The 24,102-nt window shown below is 39.7% G+C and overlaps 1 long non-coding RNA gene across 1 annotated transcript; it reads right to left on the bottom strand.

Annotated features, from left to right (window-relative positions):
* Positions 1-5,152: 5,152 nt before the first annotated feature.
* Positions 5,153-24,065, bottom strand: LOC139037422 (uncharacterized). Its single transcript, XR_011490212.1, has 4 exons — positions 21,738-24,065; positions 13,447-13,497; positions 10,355-10,390; positions 5,153-5,413 (listed from the first exon to the last, which is right to left on the bottom strand). It is a non-coding gene; the product is annotated as an uncharacterized lncRNA (long non-coding RNA).
* Between the last annotated feature and the right edge of the window lie 37 nt (positions 24,066-24,102).

The following is a 24,102-nucleotide window of genomic DNA, read 5'->3' as shown; positions in this document are numbered from 1 at the left end:
TACAAGTGTTACTGAACTGAAAACAGGCAAGGTGTTCAATTCTAAATTCCTACATGTTTCAGAGAAATGTGAAGGATGGTGACCACATTCGAGCCCACAGTAAAATATTAGCATTGTGACATAGTTGCATTCATCAGAGTGAAAGAAACCAGAGAATAACTTTTGTTGATTGCTTTTTTCCCTTCTGTTTTCACTGAGACATAATTGATATACAGGCATACCTCGGAGACATCCATGGGTTTGATTCTGGAGTAGCTCATTAAAAGTGATTTATCCCAATAAACTGAGTCACAGGAATTGTTCATTTTTTCCAGTGTGTACAGAAGTTCTGTTTATACCATCCCGCGGTCTATTAAGAGTGCAGGAGCAGTGTGTCTAAACAACAATGCACATAGCTAAATTAAAAATTACCTTATTGCTAAAAATGTTAAACATCACCTGTACCATCAACAAGTTGTAGCAGTGACATCCAAGATAACTGAACACAGATCACCATAAGTTTAAAAGCTTGAATTATTGTAAGGATTACCATGGTGTGATACAGAGACCTGCAGTGAGCAAATGCTATTTGAAAAACGGTGCTGATAGAATGGCCAGATGCAGGGTTGCCACAAACCTTCATTTGTATGCACAAAAAATGCAATATCTGCAAAGGGCAGCAAATCAGAGAACAAGTAAAGAAGGTTCACTTGTGTAACCCTGTATAGGTTTAAGATGCTCAGCATGATTTGATAATGATACATTGTGAAATGATTGCCAGTTTTTTTTTTAAATCTCTTCACTCACATAGTTACCAAATTCTTTTCCTTGTGATCAGAACATTCAAGACCTTCTTCCTTAGCAACTTGCCAAGGTAATCACCCCTTGATATCAAAAGAGGATTGGTTCCAGATCCACCCCCCTCCTCCGCAATTAAAAATCTGAGTGCTCAAGACTCATACAATAGAGCATAGCATTGCTGGCCCTCTGCATCCAAGGTCGCTGATGCAGAACTATTGGATCCAGAGTGTCGACTGAATACAGTACAACATCACTAATTATAGTCACCATGCTGTAGACACTGGGCTTCCCTGGTGGCTAAGCCATAAAGGATCTGCCTGCAATGAAGGAGACCTGGGTTTAATCCCTGGGTTGAGAAGATTCCCCTGGAGGAGGAAATGGCAACTCATTTCAGTATTCTTGCCTGGGAAATCCCACAGACACAGGAGCCTGGCAGGTATAGTCCATGGGGTCACAAGACTTAGCGGCTAACCACCACCGCCGCCACACACATCACATCTTTGTACTTGTTTGTCTTATGCCTGGAGTTTCGTACCTTTTCACCCCCTTCACCCACTTCACCCACCAGCTCTCAGTCCCCACTTCTTACAACCAAACATCTGACTTCTGTTTCTGTGAGTGTGGACATCTGGATTTCACACATATGAGATCACACAGTATTTGTTTCTTCTGTATGACTTACTCACTTAGCATAATTCCTTCAAGGTTGCTGTGTTCTCAGAAATGGCAGGGTTTCCTTATTTCTTGTGGCTGAATAGTACTGCACTGTATATATAAACTGTTATCTTCTTTGTCCATCCCTCAATGGACACTTAAGCCATTTCCAAGTCTTTCTTATTGTAAATAATTCTGAAGTAAACAGAAAGGTGTAGTTATATCTTCCATGTTGTGGTTTCATGTTCTTCAAATATATATCCAGATAGAATTGCTGGATCATATTGTGGTTCTGTTTTAATTTTTTGAGGAAAATCCATGCTGTTTCTCTTGGTATCTGTATGAGTTTACTCTAGATCTTAACATTTTAAAAGAACCAAAAGGTAAAGGGATGCATGGATTTATGGAAACTATTTAGTTTGTCTGTACTACAGGAGTGGTCAAATTATTCCAGTAAGTGGTGGATGGAGTGCTAAACTCTGTTTCCCTACAAGGTAAGGTAAAAAGACAGCATCAGAGATGAACAGAGTTAAGTACATAAATTAAATTCCAGAAGTGCAGTTAGAAAATGAACAGTTAAGAAAATTTGCATTTTTCATAGTTCACTGAACTATGAAACAAAGGATTCTTTTAAAGACACATTTTTCTAATATCGCAATTTAAAATGTTGCTCTGAGATGGAACCTTTAAAAAGGTAACAATTCTGAGTGTTCAATTTCAAAAATGCTTCATTTACCCCTCACTTGAAGGAAATCATGTATTTTGGTTATAGTCTCCTAAGTAACTAAAACTCACATCATATTTTTTGGTGACAACAGACAGCTTTCTAAAATTTATTATTCAATTCCAGAATTGTCCAAAGAAATATAATGCAAGTTACAAAGGGAATTTTGAATTTTCTAGAAGCCACATTAAAAAAAATGAAAAGAAGCAGGAAAATTAATTTTCATATGTTTTACTTAACCCCTGTGCACTCAAGCTCAGTTACGGAGGATGAGCCGGCTTTGACATTCACAGCGGCCGCTCAGGACACTGACTCTGGAGCCGGAAAACGCAGCTCCACTCCTGCTCAGGAAACTGACTGCAAGAGACAGACTACAGCCGAACGCAGGCCTGTCGGTCATTTACAGTGGGCCTGCCCAGCAAACCCTCGGGGCGCCCCCCTCATGGGAGAGCTAACCGGGTTAAAGCTGGAGACTGTATTATTCCCCTGGTGGGAGAGGCTTCACTGTGAACCAGCGCTGTCATAGCACGGAACTTGTTAATGGCCGCGTCCTCAGGACTATTGTGGACAGCGAGTCAACAGTTAGGCTCTCAAGGAGTCCTCCAACGCCGCTGTATTCTTTTATTTTTTGAAGCAATACTTTTTTCTGTTATAAGGAAATGCTTCTCTTTAAGCAGAATTTTAAATAGAAATCTAATGTTTGGCAAAGACGAATACATGCATGCTAAGCTGCTTCATTCATGTTAAACTCTTTGCAATCCCATAGACTGTAGCCCACCAGGCTCCTCTGTTCATGGGGATTCTCCAGGCAAGAACACTGGAGTGGGTTGCCATGCCCTCCTCCAGGGGATCTTCCTGGCCCAGGGATTGAATCCATGTCTCTTAACGTCTCCTGCATTGGCAGGAAGGTTCTTTAACAACTAGCACCACTTGGGAAGCTCTTGACAAAGATAAATAAGTATTAATATAACTTAAACAGCTCGTTTGATATAACAAAGAACCTGATTAAAACAATAAAGAGGATTAAAATGTGAGCTAATTACAGTTATGTTAAATTACCTTCAGCATTCCTTAAGTCAACTTCAAGTGTTTACAGACACTTGAAGCTCATGGCCTGTCTGAAAACTCTTTCCTCGTTGGCTTTAGCCTGGAAGGACTCCTTAGAGAACCGGGCAGAAACACAGGGCTGGCTAGGCCCACACTGCCATTCTAGGTGGGATGCTTTATCTTCACCTTTTCCCCTGTGATGAAAGACACCACTGTGCTTTTACTGAGAAGTTGCCCTTCTTACTAACCTTTGTAGAATCTGCTCCCAGAGTTGTGACTATAACCTAAGGCAGCACCACACATCGCAGTAAAACATTATGTAAAACTCCCCTCCTCTCTTCCCAGCTATGTGGACACACATTCTGGTCCCCCAGAAAGAACTTCTAATTCACTTCATTCAGAGACAGAAAATAGAGGGGGGTTACACATCTTAAGGCGATGCCTTTCATGATTTCCCCAAACCGATGGATTTTTGTTGGTGGTGGATTTTATTATATACTAAAAATATCCTGGTCAAGGAATGCCTTCGCTGAATTAATATTTACAAGTTGAAATTGAATTTCTTCACAAAATTAAGTAAAATGTATTATGATTTCTATAAAAAAAAAACCCCAAGTGAATATAAAATGAATAGATTCTGTTATTGTTTCTCACTGGGCTAAAAAATTCCCCCATGTTTTGGATTCACAGCTCCTAGAAGGCAGAGGAGTTAATCTGATGGCTAACTCTGTTGTCAACAGTTACCCTAAGTAAGTAAGGAAGTATTAGTCGCTCAGTCATGCCCGACTCTTTGTGGCCATGTGGACTGCAGCCCACCAGGCTCCTCTGTCCATAAGATTTTCCAGGCAAGGATACTGGAGTGGGTTGCCATTTCCTTCTCCAGGGGATCGTCCCAACCCAGGGATCGAACCCAGGTCTCCTGCACCACAGTCAGATTCTTTACTGACTGAGCTACAAGGCTCCTAAGTCAAAGCAAAACATGTGAGTGCATGTTATTTTACACTAAAGCAGGGAAGGTAGGAGAAAACATCAATAATCTAGCAAAGGGAACAGGAAACCAGGTATCCCTTGGATATCCACTGCCAAATTAGCTTAGTATCAACAGCTAAATATTCATTGAACATCTCTGAAAAAAATGCAACAGAAAAGAGATACTTTTTAATGGTAAAAGCAAACTTCTCTCTCATCTCTTCTCAGAGAGAAATAAAATTTCCTTGTCTGTAGCTCTTACCTGTTAGGTATGTGGTGAACAGAAGGGGAAAGTGCTCAATGAAATAGTGATGTTACAAAAAAATGAAGCAAGGGTGGCATAAAAAAGGGATAAAATCAATGAGGGAGGAGAAGGGAAGTAAGCTGACAATTAAGCTTATAAATTATCGCTCTCCTGATTCTCGTTAGAAACCTGAAACATGAATTTATTTGGTGCAAGAAACTACTTTACCTTCAAAGTCTTATAGATCATTCAGCAGATAAATGGAGTGTAAATTTGTGTACAATCTGTTTACCCATGAAACCACTTAGCCTCAAGTGAGTAATATAAATTTTTTTCTCAGAATGAGACAGTAGGAGGAGAAATGGTCCTGGCCTCTCTCACCTTAGATTTTGAGGCAACGCACAGAGCAAGTATTAATTCCACGTAATATTGTCTCTGAAATCGATTTTTATGACGTCACACATTTTGAGATGGATCTTTTGTGTTGAAGACAGTTTCTTCCTGTGCCATAGTGGTTTCCACCTATATAGCTTATAATATAACCTTTCCTTTTCCTGAAATGGATCTAAATTTTGTACATGTGCTCTCTCAACTAATCAAAAAATCCTTGTTATTAGTTTCTGTTTAAATTTTTTTGAAAAGTTTTTTGACTGCTCAAGAAGAGTGAGCCAAGTAGAAAAAAGTTCCAAATAATTTGATCGTTCAAGTTTTTGCTGCATAGCTTATACTCCCACTGCCTGAATTGGATTTATTGAATCCAAAAAACTTTAGGAAAGCTCATTTAAGCAGACAGCTTAAAAACTACAAAGTTTCTGGATGAGTCATTATGTATATAACATTAAAATCATTTTAAGTTATAATGAATAAGGGACTCCAATCAAAATGGTGAAATAGGTATAGCTCACCTCCTTCCTCGGACACATCGAAAATATATCTCCATGTGGAACAGTCCTCACAGAATGCCTCTTAAAATGCTGACAGAAAATCTCAGATACCTAAAAGTACAAAAAAGAGCTCCACCTAACTGGGTGGCATGAAAAAACAAAATAAAAAGGAGGCAGAAAGGAAATTGCCTGCACGCATGCGAGGGAGCTGTAAGAGGGAAGGTTCCTGCACCCTGTGAAGTCCCTTCACTGGCTGGGGCAGAAAGAGAGCTTCGAAGACTCAGCGGAGAGCGCGCCAGTCAGTCTTCGGCAGGCAAACCAGACTTGCACTGACCATCCATGCCACGGCCCTGTGCTCCCCAGCCTGAGGCCTGCATCCACTGATGCAAGCGGAGCCTGGGCGCTGAAGCTCTGGAGGACAGACCCAGGGAGAGGACGAGGGCGGGCTGCAGACGTTCCGAAGGGCTGGAGGGTAGGATGGCTGCCACCGGCAGGTGTATATGGAAGAAACCTGGGCCTCCCCCTGGAAGTGAAGCGCCGTCGTCAGGGTCACTGGAATGGAGGGTCAGGGTCTGAAAATAACAGCCGTCTGGTGTGCTCAGAGTGGGTGCGGTGACACCCGGAAAGCCCATTGTTCGTGAGCACAAGCGCAGGGCAGGGAAGGGCCGCCCCAGCAGCCTCTGTCCCACGGAGCTCCCAGCCGACTCTGGACCACCTCTAGGAGACTTCAAGAATGCCAGCAGCAGGGAGGTGCCCACAGGCAGAGGCGGGGATGGAATCAAAGCTGATTCCCAGCGGGTGCTCTTTGAGAACAGAGCTGAAGTCTGAGCCCTCTCTCCGCGGCTGTGCTATTCGCTGATTTAAGCACTGATGCCTGCTTTGTAAGCTGAGCACCCAGAACCTCCCCGTGGACAACAGGCGCTCTCACAGCCAGGAAAGGCCTGGCCTTAGCATCCAGTGGGTGTGTGCACACGGAGACTGGGCCAGGCCAGCGTCTGGGCTGCTTCCATAGCTCCCATCCCGCATCCACTTGCCCAGAAGTGGCACTCACACCTGATTTCAGTGCATAGACACTTAGCGATCTGCGCTGACAGTCTTGTGAAGCCATGCCTGAGGGACAAGACTGATTGCTGGTATCACACCCATGATTGATGTGGGGCTGAGGGCGGTGCCAACAGCAGGGTACTTGGTGAGCCCACACATCAGGTGACAGGTGACATCACAGAGTGTGCACCCCTGTGGGCAGAACCAGTGGAGGAGTACTGGGCAGCTCATCTCCCAGTGGGCGCTCCCCAGTCCCGCCTGTTTCACACCACAGCTCGGAAACATTTCCGGGGCCTTCCAGTCCAGCAACTAAGGAGCAGACCCCTGCCCCTTGTAACAACCACCGAACAAGGACAAGGTCCTGCTCAATATCTAGCAGAGGCTCTGGCCACCGCTATACCAGTCACACACTGTAATAAAGGCCAGCACACACTAAGGAAAGAGGTAGCAGTCATCCATAATAAAAACAGCCCTTTCACCAAAAATATTAAACCCACGTAGGCTAGATAAGGATGCATCCATGTAAAAATAGTCCTCCAAGACCACACTCGATCACTGTTTCTGCCAAATTCATAGAGGAAGAAAATTCAAGCAAAATGAGGAAAGAGGAACTACTCCCAATTAAAAGAGCAAAAGAATTGACCGGAAATAACTGACAATGAGACAGACGGAGCCCAGACAGATAAGAGGAGCCCACAAAAATCAGAAAACACATTTACTGGGACAAAAACTGACCTAAAGCCAGTAAATTGAAGATTGAATAATGCAGAAGAATGAATAAGTGATCTGAAAGATAGAAAAATGAAAATTACCTAATCAAAAGAGCAGACAGAGTCAAGTGAAAAACAAAGGAAAGCAATATAAAAGACCTATGGGATAACATAAAGTTGGCAATTTATGCAAAATAAGGATTGCAGAAGAGGAAAAAGAAAAGGGGATTGAGATTATATTTGAAGAAATTATGGCTAAAGACTCCCCATACCTATCAAAAGAAGCATATCCTGGTGTACAAAGCACAGAGTGTCCCAAGCAAGATGAATCCCAACAGTTCTACAACAAGCCATGTTACAATTAAAATAGGAAAATTAAAGATAAAGAGAGGATACTACAGGCAGCAAGAGTTAATTAATTGAACAAAGAGTTAATTACAAAGACTTAAACATAAGATATGTGTGTGTGTTTATGTGTGTGGGTTAGTCACTTAGTTGTATCCAACTCTTTGGGACCCCATGGGCTGTAGCCCACCAGGCTCCTCTGTCCATGGCATTCTCCAGGAAAGAATACTGGAGCGGGCAGCCAATGCCTTCTCAAGGGGATCTTCCCAAACCAGGGATTGAACCTGGGCCTCCTGCATTGTCGGCAGATTCTTTACCATCTGAGCCACCACGGAAGCCCTGAGCAGTCTTAAAAAAAAAAAATACAATTATCTTGAACCACTGAAACATTTCCCAGTAAGCTTGGTGATGTTTCTTCAAAGCTAAAGAGCGTGGGCACATCAGTAACAGTCTACACCCTGGTTTCTCTCAGGGTCGCCCAGGCCCAGCAGCAGCCTCACTGGGGAACTCACTAGAAATGGGATCTCAGAACTCTAATGTTACTGGTACTGGTGGTAGGATGCTCAGATAATTGTTTGGATTTAAAAAACTCATTACAATGAGAGACAGTTTGGTTAATGTTTGAGAACTTTTAAGCATTTTGCTGCAGTGCTGTTTTAAACAATGAAGGAGCAAGGAGCAGAAAGCTATTTTGCTTTGCCTCTTTAGAGGTTATTTCTATACAGATCTTTTGGACCTTTAAAAATATATCATCACTTTAATTTTCTCATATACTTCTGTGTATACATAATTAAAAAGTACTGCTGATAGAGAAATCAAATATGCCTATCATGTGTTCTCTTAATATAAGATTTAAGATTCATATCAAGGCATTTGGGTATTTTATTTTATTTTTTAATTTTTTTTATTCCTTTTATTTATTTTTCTGCTCTGATTGCTGTGGCGAAAACTTCCAAAACTATATTGAATAGTAGTGGTGAGAGTGGCCACCCTTGTCTTGTTCCTGACTTTAGGGGAAATGCTTTCAATTTTTCACCATTGAGGATGATGTTTGCTGTGGGCTTATCATATATGGCTTTTATTATGTTGAGGTATGTTCCTTCTATAGGGCTTTCTGAAGAGTTTTTATCATAAATGCGTGTTGAATTTTGTCAAAGGCTTTCTCTGCATCTATTGAGATAATCATATGCTTTTATCTTTCAATTTGTTAATGTGGTGTATCACATTGCTGCTGATGCTGTTGCTAAGTCGCTTCAGTCGTGTCCGACTCTGTGCGACCCCACAGACGGCAGCCCACCAGGCTCCTCTGTCCCTGGGATTCTCCAGGCAAGAACACTGGAGTGGGTTGCCATTTCCTTCTCCTCATTTGGGTATTTTAAAAAGATTACCAAACAACATTTTTAAAATTTGAGCTCTAAATGAGTGAAGAAGTTACTTTTATTACATAGTCCAAGCTCACTCATTAATATGAAAATGTGTATATTAAAACCACAAGTAAACTATGAGTTGCAAAAAGCCTTAAAATTATTATTAGTTTGATTTGAAAGCTATTTCCAAAGCATTATAGGGGGAAATTACTAAAAATCATGAATTTCAAAACACCTTATCTTAGTCTATGCTCCATGATTTATTCTAAGTCTTTTGTTAAGTTGTAAATTATTTCATTACAATTTAAGCTTGATTAAAAAACCCTATTCTCCCCAGAAGATATGCATTTATATATATATTTTTAAAATCTAAGTCCCCCTTCTTTTTTTAAATTTATATATAAAAAGAGAGACAATATTAATGAGACGTCTTGTAAATCTTAACCCACTCAGCAACTTAGTTTAACCCCATCAGTTTTACTGCTACCTAGTAAATTAAAACAACATCAGAGGGAAATCAAATAGTGTTGCTTTTAACCCCCAGTTTAGCCTGGATAAATAACAACTCTAAATGAAAAGAAATCAACCAGGGTATTTGAATCAGACACCTATGCAGCTTCCTAAAACTACCTAAGCTATACAGACAAATGAAATTTTCACCATAACAATTTCAGTGACTACAGTTTTCAAGCCTCCACAGCTAACCATTTTAAGTTTAATTTTGGCTATCTGTCCAATCGAGGCAGTAGGGTACATCTAATGCTGCAGCACGTAAACCTCTAGTCCCACAGAAATTTTTCTTATGTCATAACAGCTAAAGTGACCATCATGGTCACTCTTCTTGAGTTGATGTTAACAGCAGATAAAGATATATTTAGTGAAGAAATTCTACCCAAATGGCATACACATGCACACACATTTTTTTTTAAGTCAGCATGTAAAATAGAGTACAAACAAAACTTCACAGAAGTATGTTAAGAGTGAGAAGGACCAGTAAATTAAAGAAACATGCTTTAATGTACCCTCTCTGTCCGCTCTGCGGAATATTTGTACAGGCAGGCAGTAACTATTCCAACGGCAATAACTACAAGAAACCAGGAAACAAGGGACAGGTAATTGAAAAATCACTGCCAAGATTCAAAATCTAGCAGAAGAAATAAATGTTGGTTAGATTTCCATGGTCAGAAAATGATATTTTATTTAAGCATGTACACATTTTTATTCTGTTTTGTCTCTTCACTATCTGAATCCAATTCTCTGGAATCACTTACATAGTTCATAGTAAGTCAGAGAAGTCCTTGATTAATTTAAATAATGACCCATAGCATATTTGGGGTGTAAACTCATATGGCTATGCATCTTGAAACAACATTTATTATTTAGGGTTTGTTAGTAAGTGGACATACAGAATATAAAAGAATATATAAAAAAGATAATGTATTACATGAAAATTTAAGTTTTCCTAAACCGGTTGACTTAATTTAACACTATTAAAACTAAAGAAACTGAAAAAATCACTAAAAAATTAATGCACTTCTTCAGAGTGATATCTTGATTTAAATGGTATCAAAGTTTGGAATACTTACGCACAGAAAGAATAATCACACCAATGACTGCTGCATCTGGGAAAAACAAAAACACTTTGATGATAACTGAGCACATAGGTGTCTCCAAATAGCTGTTGCATCTTAATGTGTGGATCAGCTATAATCACAGCAGAGAAAAAATTATCAATCTAGTTTTAGCATGACTGCAACTGCATCCATGTCATTCTGACCACAGAACCTTTCAAAATAGATTCCTTTTGAAATTCTCAACAAGAACTTCACATTTTAACACAGTGCTGTAACTACCATCCTAGGTTATTTAGTAAGGTAGCTGGAACAATTAGAATTCAGTAGATTAGGAGAAAATTATTTTAAAACATTTTATCCAATTATAGTTCAGTATTAAGTCTATTCCTTATGTTTTTGTTAGGAATTCTCCATACTTTTCCCAAAAGTGTGATTGTTTAATAAATCATAATGAAGTTTTATAAATCTATCAAACATATGCTTTTTGCCATCTTCACAAACAATAGCTTTATCTTGTCATCACCCCCTCTTTATTTCCCTGTCCCCTGAATTAAGATACAGTCCTAATTATAAGGAGATTTTCTCTAATAATGCAAATGAAACATCAGGGCACATGGATAAAAGTTATACACAGAAATGTAAACATGCATTTTTAAAAAACTATCCAGAGAACAATAAATGTACCACCAAATGAAAATTCTCAGAAATGTCTGTGAGTAGCACCTCTGCTTCTAAACTACTGTTATTTGTATTATCTAAAACTCAGACCATAAAATGTCATGTTAGGTCCTGCTCTTTTTATTCCATAAATAATTTGAAGTATTAGCATCTGAAATAGAAGATATGAAGAGGTAGCAAGAATACACAGAAGAACTATAAAAAAGATGCCAATGACCCGGAAAACCACAGTAGTGTGATCACTGACCTAGAGCCAGACATCCTGGAGTCAAGTGGGCCTGAGGAAGTATCACTACAAACAAAGCTAGTGGAGGTGATGGAATTCCAGTTGAGCTATTTCAAATCCTACAAGATGATGCTATTAAAGTGCTGCACTCAATATGCCAGCAAATTTGGAAAAGTCAGCAGTGGCCACAGGACTGGAAAAGGTCAGTTTTCATTCCAATCCCAAAGAAGGGAAATGCCAAAGAATGCTCAAACTACCGCACAATTGTCCTCATTTCACATGCTAGCAAAGTAGTGCTCAAAATCCTTCAAGTCAGGTTTTAACAGTATGTGAACTGAGAACTTCCAGATGTACAAGCTGAATTTAGAGAAAGGCAGAGGAACCAGAGATCAAATTGCCAACATCCATTATATCATAGAAAAAGCACAGGAAAAAACATCTACTTCTGCTTCATTGACTACTCTCAAGCCTTTGACTGTGTGGATCATAACAAATCATGGAAAATTCTTCAAGAGATGGGAATACCAGACCACCTTACCTGCCTCCTGCAAAACCTGTATGCAGGTCAAGAAGCAATAGTTAGAACCAGACATGAAACAATGGACTGGTTCAAAATTGGGAGAGCAGTACGTCAAGGCTGTATCTTGTCACCCTGCTTATTGAACTTACGTGCAGAGGACATCATGCGAAATGCTGGGCTGGATGAGGCAGAAGCTGGAATCAGGATTGTGGGGAGAAATATCAACAACCTAAGATATGCAGATGACACCATCCTTATGGCAGAAAGTGAAGGGGAGCTAAAAGAGCCTTTTGATGAAGGTGAAAGAAGAGAGTGAAAAAAGCTGGCTTAAAACTCAATATTCAAAGGATGAAGATCATGGCATCTGTTCCCATCACTTCATGGCAAATAGATGGGGAAACAATGGAAACAGTGACAGACTTTTTTTTTCCTTTGGCTCCAAAATCACTGTGGACAGTGACTGCATCCATGAAGTTAGACGCTTGCTCTTTGAAAGTAAATCAATGACAAAGGTAGACAGCATATTAAAAAGTAGTGACATTACTTTGCCTACAAAGGTCTGTCTATCAAAGCTATGGTTTTCCCAGTAGTCATGTATGGATGTGAGAGCTGGACAATAAAAAGGCTGAGTGCCTAAATTTGATGCCTTCAAACTGTGGTGCTGGAGAAGACTCTTGAGAGTCCCTTGGACTGCAAGGAGATCCAACCAGTCAATGCAAAGGAAATCAACCCTGAATATTCATTGGAAGGACTGATGCTGAAGCTGAAGCTCCAATACTTTGGCCACCTGATGAAAAGTGCCAACTCATTGGAAAAGACCCTGATGCTGGGAAGGATTGAAGGCAGGAAGAGAAGGGGACGGCAGAGGATGAGACACTTGGATAGCATCACTGACTCAATGGACGTGAGTTTGAGCATACTCCGGGAGATGGTGAAGGACAGGGAAGCCTGGCGTGCTGCCGTCCATGGGGTCACAAAGAGTTGGACATGTCTGAGCGACTGAACAACAGCAAGAGGAGCCTCTGAAGATGGCCCTGAATTTACTTGGCACAGTGGCAGTCGGACCACGGCTTTCAGAGGGGAAAACATACCAAGTCTCAAGTGCATTTTATAAAAAGATTAACCGGACTAAACTAGTCTAATGCAAAGAAAAATAATAGCTATTTCTTTTAATTTTATTATCAAGAAAAATTTATATTTCATTTAACTGTCACCATTACACTTCACTGGGCTCTTAAACATATATTGTGTGAATTATGTGAGAAAAGATGAAGTGTGCAACTCCTGCCTGTTACAGAGAAAGTATTTCACTTGTCCATGAGGCTTGTGTACACAACATAGCAACAGAAAGAAAGTTTATCTACAAATCTCCATCACAAAATAACTCTATCAAATGGTAACAATACATTTTAATGTACACATGACCATAGCATTTAAGAAAGTCACATCATCCCATTGGAAATCCTAAATTGGGACACTTTTTGTAAACTGTGTTATCTGCATGTCTACACATAATGCTGCTTAACTAGTCATGGGATTTGCACTATTAAAATAACAATATATGCCAGTAACCACCAATTTGTGACATGATGTTTCTTCTCTAATTACAGATCATTGAAATAGTTTCATGTAGAACACTAGGGTTGCACAATGCAAGGTTATTTATAACCAAAATAATACCGAAGTCCTCAAAAGAGTCAGGCTCTAAGTCAACCGTTGGAGACACATGTGCTGAAAAAAGAAGGAAAAAATGGGTATAAGAAAAAAAGGTAGAAGAAGAAAATTATAAAGGTTAAAAGATCTATAAATTTAAAGGGCTTGATTTGTTTCTAAATTAAATCCCTAGTTTCATTTTCCCCTACATGAATTATATTAATGCTTCTCTTTAAAGCTAGTGTTATAAAATCATAAATTAATATCAAATGTCAAAGCATTCTTCTTCCTATCCATTAACATTTCCTAGGATAATATTTTGTGGTACAGAAAGTAAATTTATCATTAGTATAATGCCAAAATTAGCTATGAATTTTATGTGATTTTACTTAAAATTAAAAGACATAAGATGATTTAAATATCATTTAAAAGTTTATCTGCAATAGAATGAAATTCAACATAATAAAGATCATTTATGAAAAACCCATAACAAAGAGCATACTCAATAGTGCTTTTCTGCTCACTCAGTCACGTCTGACTCTTTGAGACCCCACAGACTGTTGCCCACCAGGTTCCTTGGTCCATGGGATTCTCCAGGCAAGAGTACTGGAGTGGGTTGCCATTTCCTTCTCCAGGGGATCTTCCCAACCCGAGGATCAAACCTGTGTCTCCTGCATTCTTTACCTCTGAGCCACATGGGAATACCCGTAGTGAAAGTGAAAGTGAAAGTGAAGGTGCTCAGTCGTATCCGACTCTTTGCGAACCCATGGACTGTAGCCTACCAGGCTTCTCCATCCATGGGCTTTTCCAGGCAAGAGTACTGGAGAGGGTTGCCATTTCCTTCTCCATACTCAGAAGTAAAAGATTGATTTTTTTCCTTAAGTCACAATACAGGATGCCCACGTTTGCCATTCCTATTAACATAAAATGATATTTAATTTCTTTTTCTTGCCTAATCAGAGAAATTAGGCAAGAAAAAGCAATAAAAAGCATCCAAATTGGGGAAGAAGAAAAAAGATGATCTTGTTCCACATTAAATAATCTTTTAAGTGGAAAACTCTAAAGATTATATACATATACAAATGCACAAATACACACAGACCTATTAGAAAAATTAATTCAACAAAGTTGGAAGCTATAAAATCAACAAAAATCAGTTGCATTCCTATACACTACTAACGAACAATCTAAAAGTGAAAGTGAAAGTGTAAGTCACTCAGTCGTGTCCGACTCTTTGCGACCCCATGGACTATACAGTCCATGGAATTCTCCAGGCCAGAATACTGGAATAGGTAGACTTTCCCTTCTCCAGGGGATCTTCCCAACCAAGGGATTGAACCTAGGTCTCCCACATTGCAGGTGGGTCCTTTGCCAGCTGAACCGCAACAATCAAAAAGAAAATTTTTTTAAAAATCCAATAAAGTAGCATCAAGAAAAATAAAATACAAGAAGAATAAAAGTAACCAAAGAGGTGAAAGACTGCTTAAAGAAATTGAAGAAGACATAAAAATATGAAAGCAAATCCTGCATCCATGGACTGGAAGACAATATTCTTAAGATGTTAATACCATACAAAGCAATATACAGATTAAATGCAACCCTTTGATCATACTGAAAATGCATTTTGCATAAACAGACAAACTAAACCTGTAATTTATATGGAATCTCAAGGGAGTTGAATAGAAAAGAAAATCTCTTGAGAAAGAAATGCAAAGTTGAAAAGACTCACTTTTTCTAAGTTCAGAATTTACTTAAAAAACTACAATAATCAAAACAAAACTGGTAAAATCATAGAGGAAAAACACACAGACTAATACAACAGAATAGAGAGTCCAGACACAACAGGATATATTGTAAAGCACAGGGAAATATAGCTATTATTTTGTAATAACTTTAAATGGAGTATGATCTTTAAAAATAAAAAAATCACTGTTATATACCTGAAAATAATATAATACTGTAAAACAGCTATATTTCAATTAAAAAAAAAAAAACCAGAGAGCCCAGAAATAAATTTGCATTTATATGGTCAAATGACAGTTCACAAGGGTACTAAGAAAATTTAATGGTGAAAAGGCAATCTCTTAAAAAAGGGTTCTTGGAAAACTGGATGTGTGTTAGTCGCTCAGTCATGTCCGACTCTTTGCAACCCCATGGACTATAGCCCACCAGTCTCCTCTGTCTTTGGGATTCTCCAGTCAAGAACACTGGAGTGTGTTGTCATGCCCTTCTCAGGGGATCTTCCTGACACAGGGATCAAACCCAGGGCTCCCACATTGCAGGCAGATTCTACCATCTGGTGATGTCCATGTGTAGAATCCTCTCTTGTGCTGTTGGAAGAGGGTGTTTGCTATGAGCAGTGCATTCTCTTGGCAAAACTCTGTTAGCCTTTGCCCTGCTTCATTTTGTACTCCAAGGCTAAACTTGCCTTTTACTCCAGGTATCTTTTGGCTTCCTACTTTTGCATTCTAATCAAGGACATCTGTTTTTTTTGGGGTTGTTTTTTTTTTTGGTGTTGGTTCTAGAAGGTCTTATGGGTCTTCATAGAATTGTTCAGCTTCTTCAGCATTAGTGGTTGGGGCATAGATTGGGATTACCATGATGTTGAATGGTTTGCCTTGGAAACAACTAAGATCATCCTGTCATTTTTTATTAGAGAGAGTAGATCTGGCATATAGAGTCTGGAAGAGGTATGGAAGGAGGTTCCAAACATTGAACAGGAGGTGGTGACCAAAACCTTTCCAAAGCAAAAGAAATGCAAGAAGGCAAAGTCATTGTCTGAGGAGGCTTTACAAATAGCTGAGAAACGAAGAGAAGCAAAAGGCAAAGGAGAAACGGAAAGATACACCCATCTGAATGCAGAGTTCCAGGGAATAGCAAGGAGAAATACGAGAGTTTTCATAAGCAAACAATGCAAAGAAATAGAGGAAAGCAATAGAATGGGAAAGACTCGTCACACTGTTTATTTAATTTCTATGCAGGGTACCTCATGAGAAATGTCTAGCTGGATGAATCACAAGCTGCAATCAAGATTGCTGGGAGAAATATCAACAACCTCAGATGTGCAGATGATACCACTATAATGGCAGACAGTGAAGAGGAACCAGACAGTCTCTTGATAAGTGTGAAAGAGGAGAGTGAAAAAGCTGGTCTAAAACTCAACATTCAAAAAACTAAGATCATGGCATCTGGTCCCATCTCTTCTCAGCAAATAGATGGGGAAACACTGGAAATAGTGGCAGATTTTATTTTCTTGGGCTCCAAAATCAGTGCGGATAGTGATTGCAGCCATGAAATTTAAAATGCTTGCTCCTTGGAAGAAAAGGCATGACAAACCTAGGCAGTGTATTAAAAAGCAGAGATATCACTTTGCCAACAAAGGCCTGAATAGTCAAAGCTTTGCCAGTAGTCCTGTATGGATGTGAGAGTTGACCACAAAGAAGGCCATGAAGTGAAAGTTGAAGGTGTTCGTCTCCAGCAGGGAGATTCTTTACAGTCTGAGCCAACAGAGGAGCCCCCAAAGGTTGAGCACCTATGAATTGACACTTTCAAATTGTGGTAAGACTCTTGAGCATCCCTTACATTGCAAGGAGAGCAGACCAGTCCATCCTAAAGGAAACGAACCCTGAATACTCATTGGAAGGACTGATGTTGAAGATGAAGCTCCAATACTTTGGCCACCCGATGTGAAGATCTGACTCACTGGAAAAGACCCTGATGCTGGGAAAGACTGAGGAGGAGAAGGGGGCAACAGAAGATGAGACAGTTGGATGGCATCACTGACTCAATGGACATGAATTTGAGCAAGCTCCAGAAGATGGTGAAGGACCGGGAAGCCTGGCATCCTGCTGTCCATGGGGCTGCAAAGAGTCAGACATGACTTAGCAACTGAACAACAACAAATGGGTGAGAATGACTTGAAAACTAGCATACATGATCTTTACAACTAAAGATATAAAGAAGGAACCAATGTGAGACAGGAAAGAGGACCAGAGACATAGTATAAACAAGACCTATGACCCTGGGGAGTTGACCCACAAATTGTGGCAATCGTTACAATTGCAGAAGCTCTCCCCACGGAAGGAGGGGGTCTGAGTTTCAGATGGGATTCCCCAGTCTGGGGGTCCTGCACTAGGAAGACAACCCCCGCACCCCGCCTTCCCCGCCCCAGATTGTTTGGCTTTGAAGGCCAGCATGGCATACTTTTGGGAGATCCAGGGAGTTTTAGGAAAGAGAGACTCCACTCTGAAGGGTGCAAACAAAACATCATACACTCGTGTGACCCAGGGCCAAAGCAGCAACTTGAAAAGATCTTGGCTTGGATCTACTTGCTGATCTTGGAGAGGCAGAGGACAACGAGGACTCACTCTGGGGACCAGCGGCTAGCAGCAGCCACTGTTAGGAAACTCATATCACAAAGGCTCTGGTGCTAGTAAGCACAATTTTGAAATCCTCACTCTATCTTATTAGCACCAAGATCATGATATGACCCTTCCCCCAGGAAGGTGGGCACAATGTTCTCAAACTACAGACCAAGCAGTTATTGGAGTGGTAACACAACCCCACCCACAAGCAGGGCAGTGTCATCCTGTATCCTCCGGGACCCATCCTTGCCCTCCAGAGGGCCCAGGACCTGACCCAGTATGCTGCAGTCAGACCCTAGTCCCTGATTCTCCTCACCAGTGGGCCAGCACGAGTCCAGGAACCCCATGGGCAGCAGCCCCACCAACTGCAGCCTGATTCCAGCTCCAGGAACTGTCAGCCCTTCAGCCAGCTTCCCAAGGTCAGACCCCATCCACCAGCGGGACAACAACAGCTCCAGGACACCCTGACACTATAGTCAGCCACGTCAGGAAATGACCAGCCCACCAGGACCCGCCAGGCCATAGCCCTACAGACCAGAAGGCTGACACCTGCCCTGAGCCCCACAACCTGTTTCCCCAGCTCTACCAACGAGTCAGCCAGTACAAGCCCTGCCACATAAAATCATCTATATCCGCCATAGATAGTTAAAAGATGAGCAAAGCAAAAATATGTAAAATACAATGGAACAAACATTAAACGTGATGGAATGGAGTAAAAACGCAGGGTTGTTAGAATTAGTTCAAAATTAAGAGTTCAGCAACTAAAATATCCATATGTTGGCTATTTGTAAATCTCATGAGAATCACAAAACAAAACTCTATCATAGATACACCCATAAGAAAGAGTAAGGACTCCAACATAACACTAAATATAGTCATTAAACCACAAGGGAAGAGAGGAAAAGAAGAAAGGAACAAAAATGAACCATAAATTTAAGAGCTAAAATTACGAAACTCTTAAAGAGAACATGGAGGACAGCTTTAGGATGTTGGGTCTGGCAGTGATTTCTTGGATGTGACAGCAAAAGCACAAACAGACACACGGGGTTTCATCAAAACCAAGCACTGCTGTGTAAGAAGGGACACTGTCATCAGAGAGAAAGCGGTCCACAGAATGGGAGGGAACTGTACTACATATCTGATAGGGATTAACCTCCAAAATGTATTATGAGCTTTTAAAAATTGGAAAAAGATCCAATTCAAAACTGGGTAAAGGACTTGGACAGATATTTCTCCAGAGAAGATAGAGAAAAGACCAACAATATGCACACGAAGAGATAATCAATCACTGATAATTGTAGAAATGCAAATAAAAACCACAGTGAGACACTACTTCTCATACACGGTATGGATTTTATCAAAAAGCAGGAAACAACAAGTGTGGGCAAAAAGATGTAGAAATCAGAACTTTTATGCATCACTGGAGGGAACATAAAATAGTGCAGCTGCTGTGGAAGATTCTATGGCTGTTTCTCAAAAAAATAAACATAAGACTACTATATAACCCAGGAATTTTATTGCTAGGTACATAACCACCAAAATTAAAAATAGGGACTCAGATACTTGAATGCCAGTGTTCAGAGCAGCATTATTCAGAATATCCAACAGGTGGAAACAAACCAAGGGTCTTTCAACAAATGAATGAATGAAGGAACTGTGGTTTATATCATGGAATATTATTGTTATTAAAGTAATAAAGTTCTGATACATGTTACAAGGTGGATGAACCTTGAAAACATTATGCTCAGTGAAATAAACCAGAAATGATTCCAAGTCTGTGAGGTACCTAGAACAGTGAAATTCATAGACATAGAGAATAGGCAATGGTTAGCCAACCAGTCCATCCTAAAGGAGGTGAGTCCTGGGTGTTCACTGGAAGGACTGATGCTGAAGCTGAAACTCCAATACTTTGGCCCCCTCATGCGAAGAGTTGACTCATTGGAAAAGACCCTGATGCTGGGAGGGATTGGGGGCAGGAGGAGAAGGGGACGACAGAGGATGAGACGGCTGGATGGCATCACCAACTCGATGGACATGAGTTTGAGTAAACTCCGGGAGCTGGTGATGGACAGGGAGGCCTGGCGTGCTGCGATTCATGGGGTCGCAAAGAGTCGGACACGACTGAGCGACTGAACTGGACTGAACTGAACTGAACAGGGTTGGAGGAGGGAGAATGGAGAGTTATTGTTTCATAGGCATAATGTTTCACTTTGAGATGATGAAAAGCATTTGGAGATAGATAGTAGTAATGACTGCACAAAAATGTGAATATACTTAATGCCGCTGAAGTGTACAATTAAAGTAGTTAAAATTGTCAGTAAAATAAAATAGAATTTGGTCTAGAAAAACTAACACAGAGCATTTGAGCATCTGAGCCTGAGCACCTGAAAAGGAAGTATTCTGCTGAATGTTAGATGTATCACTGTGCTGTAATCCAAGCATCGATTTGGTGCTGGGGCAGGAATGGGAAGAATTCAAGGGAACAGAAAGATCAGATCACGCATGAATTTAATGTGTGATAAAAACTGGCACTTTCACAAGCTGGAAAGGAGACGACTTACTCAACAAATGGTGCTGCTTCTCATTGGTGTTGGGACCAGCCCAACAACGAACTGACCTGAGGGAGCAGTGCCGCAGAAGAATAAGGGAAAATAAGACTCAGAAATAAAGTGGGGTTCAGGGGGCGGATGCCATTTGCAGGCAAAAGCCCAGATCCTAATCCTTGCATGCCTTTATTGTTAACTTCTACTTCCTTCTACAGATATGCTCTAGAGATATCTGTTCTTTACAATCTCAGATCCCAGATAAACAATGCACAGTCCTCAATGTCAAACCTTCAGGCCTTTCATGACTTTGTTTAGCTAGTGACATCCATTCTCAGCAACTCCCTCAAGGCTCTGGTTACGGGAACAGTCACTAATGGTTTTCCATCACTCACATCAGTACTTCAACATCTTGTTTTCAAGATGTCTTTCCACAATGTACTTTTTACTGCTCCCAGCCCTTCATGTGGGAATGATGAGAAAGTCATTTTTATTTTTCAAAGAGGCCCTGTTATAATACAGGCCTGTGCATAGCACATTCCCTACAATTGGATGAAGGCAGGTGGAATGAGGAGGAGCCCAATCTCATTTCCCATGCCATAAAGAATGTGAGATGAATCAGTGATATAACGCAACCACACAGTCACATTGTGGAAATATTTATGCAATTTAGCATGGAAAATATCTGAAACTTTTTTTAAGAGAGACACAACACTCAGTCATTAGGGAAAAGATCAATGCATCCAACTTCCTATTAATGTAAAGATTCTGCACTAATAGATTACCACTGAGATAATAGTTGAGTGAAATATGGTACATATTAAAAATCATTTGAGAAGATGGGAATAAATCTAACTACAGCTCCAATTCAAGTGGAAAAAGTGCAAATTTCAGAAAAATATGAACAGCATAATGACATTTTTGGATAAAAAAGAAAAAATGCTAAAATATGTATACCTACAGAAATAAGAATGCTGATGTGTAGAAATAGATTAAAAAGACACCCTAACCTCTAAAGATATTAGCTTAGATAATAGATCAGGGAAAGAGGTAGAGAAATAATCTTTTACTTTGTGTGCTTTTGCAATGTTTGCAATTTTATAAATTTATATTAGTATCTACTTATATAATTAAAAGTTGCAGAAAGCAATCTATAGGAAATATAATAAAATCTTAAAAGAAAACTGACTAGTAAAATAAATCAAAGAAAAAAACTAGAAGAAAATTCCACTTCATGTTAAAAGAGCTCAAATAATAAGTTGACCAAAAAAATATTTCAGAAACCACATAGAAAAATGAACAAATTCAGCTTTATTGATAATTTAAAAATGTAAATTAGTATATTATGTCATTTTCACTGATCACCTTATAAAATTCTAACCAATGTGAGTAAGATAAAGAGGTACTGAACCTGCATGACTTGATGTTGTAGTTGTAGCTGGACGAAGACCTGGAAAAATTAATTTGATTCAATCCACCCATTTCATCAATACAAAATTATAGATTTAATTTTGATGTTTCATTCTTTAAGATTATTTCACAAAATGAATTACTTCTCAAAATGAAAAATATACATACTTTCCAAACTACGCTATTCTACTTCTGGAAAGTTAACCTAAATGCATATTAACATAAGTACATAAGAATGTATACATAAAAATGTTTACCATAGCTTTCTATTACATAATGGAAATCCTAGCAATTAACAAATAATAAGTCATAAAGATCATGTATTCAGAATAAATATACAATGCTTTAAAAATACCATCCACAAAAAAAAAATACCATCCACATAGTAGCATACTACATATTTTGTATTCTTTCTTTTTCAGCTCATATTTTGCCCACATTTTTTCATATATGCATAATCACATAATCACATCTCCCTGGAAGGGCACAAAATTCCCAGGCGGCACAGTGGTAAATCTATCTGCTAATGCAAGAGACAAAAGAGACGCAGGTTTCCCGGGGTCAGGAAGATGCCCTAGAGAAGGAAATGGCAATCCACTTCGGTATTCTTGCCTAGAAAAATCCATGGACAGAGGAGCCTGGCAGGCTACAGTTAGCAGGGTCACAAAGAGTCAGACATGACCGAGCACACACACACATAATCACATCTACTTTGTACCATTATATTTCACTAATGATCCTTTTCTAACTGGTGATAAAAACTCATGTTCTGATGATAAAAACTCTAACTCATGTCCTCTCATGAGGAATTTTGATTTTTATATTTTAAAAAAGATCCCTGTAATTTATCTTCTTTATAAACTTGTCCTCACAATTCTGTCTTCTTTTAAACACTAAACTGGATCAGTGTTTTATAAATGCTTGATGAAATGCTTGTAGTCAACTCTTTCAAAAGAGCATATCAACAGTTACCACAGTGCAGATTCCCACTAGGACCATGTGATTAAACATTGGTGGGTCACTGAGTAAATATATGCAATCTTTATATATCATCCACCAAAAAAAAAAAAAAAATCTCTTTCCCCACAAAACTTCACAGCACTCACCAAGGTACTCAATGAGTCTACTCAGTGAGGGTACCAGGTTTATAGTAATTATAAAAAGATGTTCCAATTACCGTGTTAACATGAATGCTGCTGCTGCTAAGTCGCTTCAGTCGTGTCTGACTCTGCAACCCCATAGACGGCAGCCCACCAGGCTCCCCCGTCCCTGGGATTCTCCAGGCATGAACACAGGAGTGGGCTGCCATCTCCTTCTCCAAGGCATGAAAGTGAAAAGTGAAAGTGAAGTCGCTCAGTCGTGTCTGACTCTTCATGACCCCGTGGACTGCAGCCCACCAGGCTCCTCCGTCCATGGGATTTTCCAGGCAAGAGTACTGCAGTGGGGTGCCATTGCCTTCTCCGGTTAACATGAATAATGCCCCTCAATTCCTCAAAATGGTAGGGCAGGAGGAAAAAAACAAACAAGAAGGCAGTAAGTGGCATTTGTCTGAGTCATTAAACAATGGGGAACTGGAACCTATAGAAACAGTGTTACCTGAGTGAGGCAACGTATGTATTCAGAATAAATACACACTGCTTTATGAGTGAGGTCTGCCCAGGCGAGTGCTGTTCCTACCGCTCTTGTCTCTTGCTTCTGCTGAAACCTAAGAGAAGCCAGCGATAGCAGCCCGGAAATCTGGAAGACAGTTCCTCCCACCACACCAAAGTAGTCTCCCAAGTCTTAGGCAAGAGTAACTGATCAGTTCCTGTCCCTGCCAGAAAACCCCCATTTCATTTCAGTAAGTAAGGGCATATCTTACAAATGTATGTTAGTATACTACTTACGTAATTAAAAGCTATAAAAAGCAATCTATACTCAATAGTATAAAAGCTTACAATTTTATATGACTGACTAGTAAAAATAAGGCAAAGAAAAAACCTAGAAGAAAATTCCACTTCATGTTAAAAGGGTTTTAATGTATATAATGAGTTCTGATAAGTCAACAAGATAATTACTTCTGAAACCACATAGGTAAATGAACAGAGGTGCAAAAATAAGTGAAAGTAGATAAAAAATTCAGCTTCATTGATAATTTAAAAAGCAAAATTAGCACATGATATCATTTTTCACCCATTGCCTTGTTAAGTTCTAACTATGCAGATAGGATAAAGAGGTACTGAACCTGTCGAACTTGACACTGTAGTTGTATTTGGACGAGGACCTGGAAAAATAAATTTAACTCAATTCATCAGTTTCATCAGTACAAAATTATAGAACTGATTTTGATTTTTCAGTTTTTAAACAATTATTTCTAAAAATGAAAA

Source organism: Odocoileus virginianus, chromosome 11 (assembly GCF_023699985.2).
Source record: "Odocoileus virginianus isolate 20LAN1187 ecotype Illinois chromosome 11, Ovbor_1.2, whole genome shotgun sequence".
NCBI lineage: Eukaryota > Metazoa > Chordata > Mammalia > Artiodactyla > Cervidae > Odocoileus > Odocoileus virginianus.
The sequence above is the reverse complement of the archived record's forward strand: the minus strand, read 5'-3'. Positions and strand labels throughout refer to the sequence as shown.